This window comes from Ptychodera flava, chromosome 19 (assembly GCF_041260155.1).
Source record: "Ptychodera flava strain L36383 chromosome 19, AS_Pfla_20210202, whole genome shotgun sequence".
Taxonomy (NCBI): Eukaryota; Metazoa; Hemichordata; class Enteropneusta; family Ptychoderidae; genus Ptychodera; species Ptychodera flava.
In genome coordinates, this window is record NC_091946.1 from 8,935,127 (window position 1) to 8,942,300 (window position 7,174).

At 40.1% G+C, this 7,174-nt stretch overlaps 1 long non-coding RNA gene across 1 annotated transcript; it reads left to right on the plus strand.

Annotated features, from left to right (window-relative positions):
- Window positions 1–1,013: 1,013 nt before the first annotated feature.
- Window positions 1,014–3,664, plus strand: LOC139118480 (uncharacterized). The gene is made up of 2 exons (XR_011548740.1): window positions 1,014–2,281; window positions 3,384–3,664. It is a non-coding gene; the product is annotated as an uncharacterized lncRNA (long non-coding RNA).
- Window positions 3,665–7,174: the final 3,510 nt, after the last annotated feature.

Below are 7,174 nucleotides of genomic sequence, written 5' to 3' on the forward strand. Positions count from 1 at the left end.
ATAATCTGAACCATAATCAGAATCACTGGAGTACTCATCTAAGCCCAAGGCTTGTATGGCAGTACCAGCTGACAATACCTCAATATTGTGTGATTCTCAGGCTGATGAAACAGTAGCTTCAGAAACTACATCTGCAAAAACTATTTCTTCAGATGTAGCTTTAGAAACTACACCTGCAGAAACTATTTCTTAAGAAACAACATCTGCAGAAAGTAATTCAATAATTGTAATACATACGTTCCCATTCAAAAACAGCTAATCGTATTAGAATTTAAAAAAATCTGGTCCCCACTGCAAAACTGATGTCATAACGTCACGACAAAAAATTCCGATCTGCGTCTGGTTGATACTACTGTAATTTTATTTTGTCTGTTTCAAGACCTCTCCTCAGAGTTACCGGCTATGAATTTCCAGTGTGAAAATTTACAAATGTAATGGGGTAAATACGAGACCATTACCAGAGACAATTTGAGTAGACGCTACGTCATACAAACAATTACAATACTCAAGTTTACATCCGCTGATGACATTGCGTGGCTTCGTTGTCCGTCGGCCTCTCAATCGACAAGATTGAGAATATGTTGATTTATTTACGTAGTAAATCCTTGCGCGTGAAAGTTAATGATCAAATATTTTCTCCTGATGACTATCATAGTATCTATTCTGATATCCCTCACAGTAGTCAGAGTTTTGTCGAAACCCACGCCTGCCAAGTGGGTAGGCTCACTACATGCATGTTACATCCATATTCAAAACATGGTTTACCGCCGCACGTACGTGCAAGATACCGCGAAAGTATATAGTCAAGCCCTTACGAAATTTTTTTTTGTGGCATATGTCCCACTGTCTTGCGGCTTATAAGCTACACACAAAAAAGCCTGCCAGAACTTTTTTTTCACTATGTGCCGATATGTGCCACTAGAGGCACTTAACAGGCACACAAAGACAATCAGTCAAATCTTTTGTGGCAGATATGCTAAAATACATACACAGAGTTTGAGCAAGACATTGCTCACTATAAGCCACAACATTGAGTTGACACTCCACTTGATCACGCATTCTTAGATGAGATATCCATTGACAGTGACACTACAGCTGGCACAGCAGGAAACCTTTGATTTTCAACAAATTGTGTGAAAAACTACCATTTGACTTTGATCGGTGCAATAAATCAATCACTGACTTTTTATGTACGTTTTGCAAATGATTGGTTCTCACTGACAGCGTAACTGTTTCTACAGAAAAAAAGGCTTTGCAAAATATTAACTCTGGCGAACCATATATCGACGTTAGCCCTGCGTACGATGCTGTGTGTTCCGCTACAGCTAATTGTGGTGAGCGGGGCGATTAGCTGTAGCGGAACACACAGCATCGTACGCAGGGCAAATATCGACGTATGATGAACTTATTTCACGTGCATATCTCCCTTGAAAAGACTAGTCTTTCAAAGAACTGCAACACAAAAATAACGTATATCTTGTTCTTTTGTGTTTTCTTACGCCCTTTCCACACGCGGGTTTTAAATGAACTGCAAGTACGGAGTAGGTCTTGAAAGCGTACGTACGGCATGGAGGTACGTACGGTAAAGCTTTCCCAGCGTATAATAATGTACGCATAGTTTCAACATTGATCACGCTAGGCTTCAAAATACGGACGTGCGCCATGAAAGTCATCGTCGGGCAAAGTTTGTAAGTCACGAGACTGCTATGTCGGAGTCGTTTTGTAGAGTTTTGTGTTGATCTAGAAAGGTTATTCCCATGTATTTGTGTCGTTTTGGTTTTCAAACGCAAGCTCGGTCAAGCTGCTTGCTGAAGCAGGGAGACAATGCGTGGGTCAGAACAGACTTTGAACCCGGAACTCTAGAATCACGCCTGATGATGTCATAGATCATGTGAAGACTTCTTTATGATTGGTCAGATTGTTGTAGATCATGTGAAGATTTCTTTATGATTGGTCAGATTGCCAAAAGGTCATGGGTCAAATCCTGAGCGGCAAATTAAATCTGATATGCACTGGTAGGCCGTTAGGACGTTTGAGCGAGGAGTATATCGTCGCCGTTTTTTCGCTCTGATTTTTGTACAGTTTAGCGTAAAATTACCGTAGGACATTATCATTCAGGGTACGTAAAGGTTAGCTATGAATTTAAAACCAACAAACAGCGTTTGCGATGCGTTGATGGCCCTTGGATGACCGATTCTGAGACCGCGATATCGTCCCGAAGAACAACGGTCACGGACACACCCATAGTTTGATCGAAGAGCTTCAATCGTTTAAAAATTCGGTAAGTAATTTTCAATACCACGAGTTGTCTCTATAATTTTCGCAGTTTTCACTGTCTTTGGTCGTGCAATATTGATGTTTTTCTTGGCGAACCCTGTTCAAGTATGCCAAATGAACGTACGGTATTGGCAAAAATAATATACCGGTAGTTAATCATGGAGGTTGGTAGCCCTGCGCACGATGCTGTGTGTTCCGCTACAGCTATCACCCCGCTCACCACAGCCCTGCAAAGACCCGTAGCGTAGGTAGGGTCGGTGACTTCAAATCCATTTTGGGACTTGACGTAAAAAGCCAAATTACTGCCGAAATTCAGCGTTCTTGGGCCCAAGTCGTATCCCTGCCTACCTCAGCTACTCGATCGCTTCCAAAAATGCCAGTCTTTTATTCACTTCTCGTAAATAACCGTCGAGTCGGCAACTCTCGCTAGCCCTGCGTACGATGCTGTGTGTTAGCTGTAGCGGCCAACACACAGCATCGTCCGCATTTTTAGATTACGCTTTTGAAAATTACGAATGCAAGAACGACGAAAATACAACTCAGTGGGCTAACTGCTAGTGTAACAATGAATACCAATAGGCATATCCACGACTCAGAGTACAAGCTGCAAAAACAGCAATGTATGCAACATTGATAAAATTTGTCCGCATTTCAAGCTGCGTGTCCGATATCGCGCGCGTACAGCTATATTTAGTAACAAACCTGTAACCGTGCACTGCGCTATTATAAAGGGATACCTTTTGTTTTAAAACAATTTATGAGACAGTTTTCCATTTACATTTCTTCTGTTTGAGATGTGCTGAAACCCAATCACCGCTGGTCAATAGTTGTAGTTTGGGGTGGTGTGTCACAAGTAATAGTGAAAATGAGGCTGAAAAGCAATGATTTGGTAATCACAATAAACATAATGTATAGATATGTCATGAGTTTGTATCATTAGGTAAATTATTTTATATTAATCATTATAATTTCTTTCAAGCACATGAATGCTCTTTTCCGTGAATTTTTGTATTAATATATAATAAGGGTAGTCGACAAAATACTAGCAATTTCACTTTGCACATGTAATAATATCCTTGTCTGTTATTTATAATTTTTATTCTCAGTGTATGGGCAAAGGCCATGAAGCTGAACAGACCAATGGATCAACAGGAACATTCAATGTGAAGTTTCAGAACAAGATCGTAAACATTAGGATGGCATCGAAAACAACTTTGGATAATGTGAAAAATCAAATGCAGACTTTTAGACGTGTTCTGTTATGTTTTTCACATGAACCTCATTAGATTATTGAATTTTGATTTTATTTTAATTTCTTAGTGGTCCAGCCTAGTGTACCAACATCATTGTTTTACACATATCAAAATAAACAATGGGGTATCGTGAAGATATGTGGTAAGTGTTTTTTTTTGTTTGCATCTGTGAGTAGGTGGTTTAAAAGGCAGTAGCTGTAATTTTTATGCAGTATTTTATACTGTTATGTGTCTTGATTTTGGCCTATTTTGCCAAGTGAGTAAAGTGAAAAGTTACCTCAACACACAAAATTTAAAAGAACAACATCATAAGTTACAGCTACTGTCCCTTAAAACAAATGAAGATGTGAAGTGTATGGTAGTCTCCTGGCTAGTATAAAACAGGTAGGTACAAATGCAGGTGTGGGTGGGGTGGGGGGGGGGGTAGCACAGGAAGCATGCATAGCAGCATTTTACCATGAAACCTTTTACCCCACCATTTTTTGTGGCATATTGTCTGCAATCACAGCGGCTTCTATGCCGCTAAAAGCCCCGCCCCATTTTTTTGCGGCATATCGTCTGCAATCACAGCGGCCTGTATGCCGCAAAACTGTGCCAGAACAGATCTTTGCATGATAAAATATGAATAACCTGCTTATAAGCCACAAACAGTTGCAGCTTGGTATCCACAACTATTGTGGGTTAGCATGCACAACTATGTGCCAGAAGCCATATTTTTTCGTAAGGGAGCCTAGCTAAATTTTGTGATTGCCCTAAACATTAAAAAATGTTGGTCTTGGTAAATGATTTTGAAGGATCGGAATAGCGATATTTGCTTTTGAGGAAAGATTTTGGATGTCGGAAAATATTTATCGAACTTCAATACTCAGCCTTCGAAACAACCACAGTACACAGCATGTACTACCATATGAATACATTTCATAGAACGGCGGCTTGGTGCAAACAAATTCGGTAGTAGTCAAAACTCACTAAAAATTATGTCAATCCCCACAAAGTTTGTTTTGCGTTGAGTAAACGATTCTTACTCCAGTGTTCGCGGTGACTTTTTTCTCATCGCGTACGGCATACGCATTAGTCTGCTAAAATTGCGTAATGGCTGGATTTGAGTGCGTAATTTCACTTCCGCACTCGATTGATGAAAAAACTGACTGCAAAATACAATGTGCCGTTGAATAAACCTATATTCGGATTGTACGATGTAACATTATTTAATGAAAACAGTTTAACGAACAACTTGAACAATGTTGAAACGTAACAGCGAAGGGTATACATGCGACCGTCAAAACACATCGGGCAACCCAAAAGTTAGAGTTATGGCAGCTTATCCAGACACTTCTGCAGTGTTCAAAATTTATCGGGATTCCGACGAGCTCTACCGATGAATCATTTTTTTCACGGACAGATTTGTCTACTTCGACGCCACGCTGCATGTGTGCTTAATCAAAATTTGGAAACAGCGAGACGCGATGTATCGTGCACGGTTGGCATTTATATAATTTGTCGCAACATTTCTGTCAATCACTCACTTTGTGTCATACATTTCAGAAACTATCGCTCGCCTGAAAATTAGCAACGTAATTCATAGGCACAGCTGACATGATAACGTGCCTAACGTGATAATGTGTGAACTACGATGCCGATTTTTCAGACAACGCCCAGAGAATCCGAAACTTTCCACACAAAATGAGTGATTGACAGAAATGTGTTGCAACAAATTTCGTCTGGTTGTCGCCTAAGCTCAGTCATGGGGAGTGCTTTCGGTGTTATCCTTTGCGTATAGAAAACGCATAACAATGAAAAAAATGCGTAGAGAGTCAATTTCAATGCGTAAATACGCACGATTTTTGCGTAAACGCGAACTCTGTTACTCATTGTAAAGAGTGTTCACGATCTGCAAACGGGAAAACAAATCAAAAATTCCAGTCGCTATGCTATGGCATTTTGCTCAGACGCGGCGTGAAATCTACATTGCATGCTATACCATTGATGGATTGAAACCCCGATCACAGGAAAATAAAATGATTTACAAATATTGACATTACTTTTATATCCAGAGCTAAGCCTCTCGGGGTCTTTTTTGAACCCATAAATCCAACGTGGCTGTCGACTTTCGTAGCCATATCGATCGTGTACGTCCGAAAACCAATCAGAACACGTAAAGCTTTTTGACAGTACCGATTGAAACCAATCAGAAATCGGCTACCAACGAGCCTTAGGGGCTGCGCCTCTGTAGCACAGCGCAGCCAACGGTAGAATTTGGACAGTAAAGAATTCATAACGTGTGATAGCGAAAACAGGCGGCGGCAAGACCTGTGTCAGACGGCGATTTGCTGCCGGTGACCGGCTATAATTGACAGCCCTGCATATTTGTCCATAACTCAGTAACCACAAGTGGTACACCCTCCATATTTAGTATGATGGGAGACCTTATGATGCCACATACTGTACCTCATTAATTATGACGTGTGCATATCTAATTCTGAGCAAGCCAATCGAGCTGGATGTCTGATTTTTGGTATATAGGGATACTATAGGATAGAAATTTTTTGACAAAATATCATGTGACCTCGATGACCTTTTACCTAAAATATATGTTTATGTCAATAAATAAGTAACCACAAGTGCTATGTCCTTTATATTTAGTAGGATGGGAAACCTTATGACAACACACGCTTCACCTCATTAATTATGCACATATCTAATTCTGGGCAAGTGAATAGAGCTGGAGGTCTGATTTTTGGCATATAGGAATTAATTAGCAATACAATTTTTTTTTCAAATTGTCACTTGACCTCGATGATCTTTTACCTTGATTATACATATATATGCATAACTCAGTAACCACAAGTTCTATACCCTTCAATTTTGATAGGATATTGACCTTAAGATTCATTCAATTCAATTCAATTCAATTACTTTATTATCCACAATAAGTGTAGAAATTTGCCTTCAGGCTCATCATATACAAATTAAAATAGTACAACTAGCAAGAGCATTCTGTAAAAACTGTGTTCGCGATGCCCATTCGCCACGTTCGCAAATGCGAATTGAAATCAGCGGTGGCAAAGAAAAATCGATCCTAATTCGCCACAGTGGCGAAAGTAATTTTTGTTGAAAAAATTCCGCAAAATTAGCAAAAACCTGGGATTTTTTAGTCTTTTGTTGATCTGCGCTTCTCTTTCGGCGATTCGCGAAAAAACTATATCTACTTCCGTATTGTTCTCTCCGACGTACGCAATTGCAATCGAGCCAAGTCTCGCGAGAGATTTGACGTCATTCGTATAGTGTACAGCATGCACATAAATGACTATCGCGAGAATTGAAAATGCAGGCAGACACAATCGAGCCCTAGTCTCGCGATAAATTTGACGTCATTTTGTCTAGTGTACAGCAAGCAAAGCGAACACTCGCAAGAATTGAAACTTTTGCTACAGCAGACATACGCATTTTAATCGTGGTCACAACGTTCGGTGTTGAAATTTATTTGCATCGTGGTCTAGACGTTCCGTGTTGCGCATTTTAATCGAGGTCTTATTTTGATGGTGGTCGATTTGCATCGCGGTCCTCATGGTCCCGTATTGATGTTCATTAAAATCGCCATCCCAACGACGCATTCCGTGCACAGGTTATCGTAATGTTGCTTG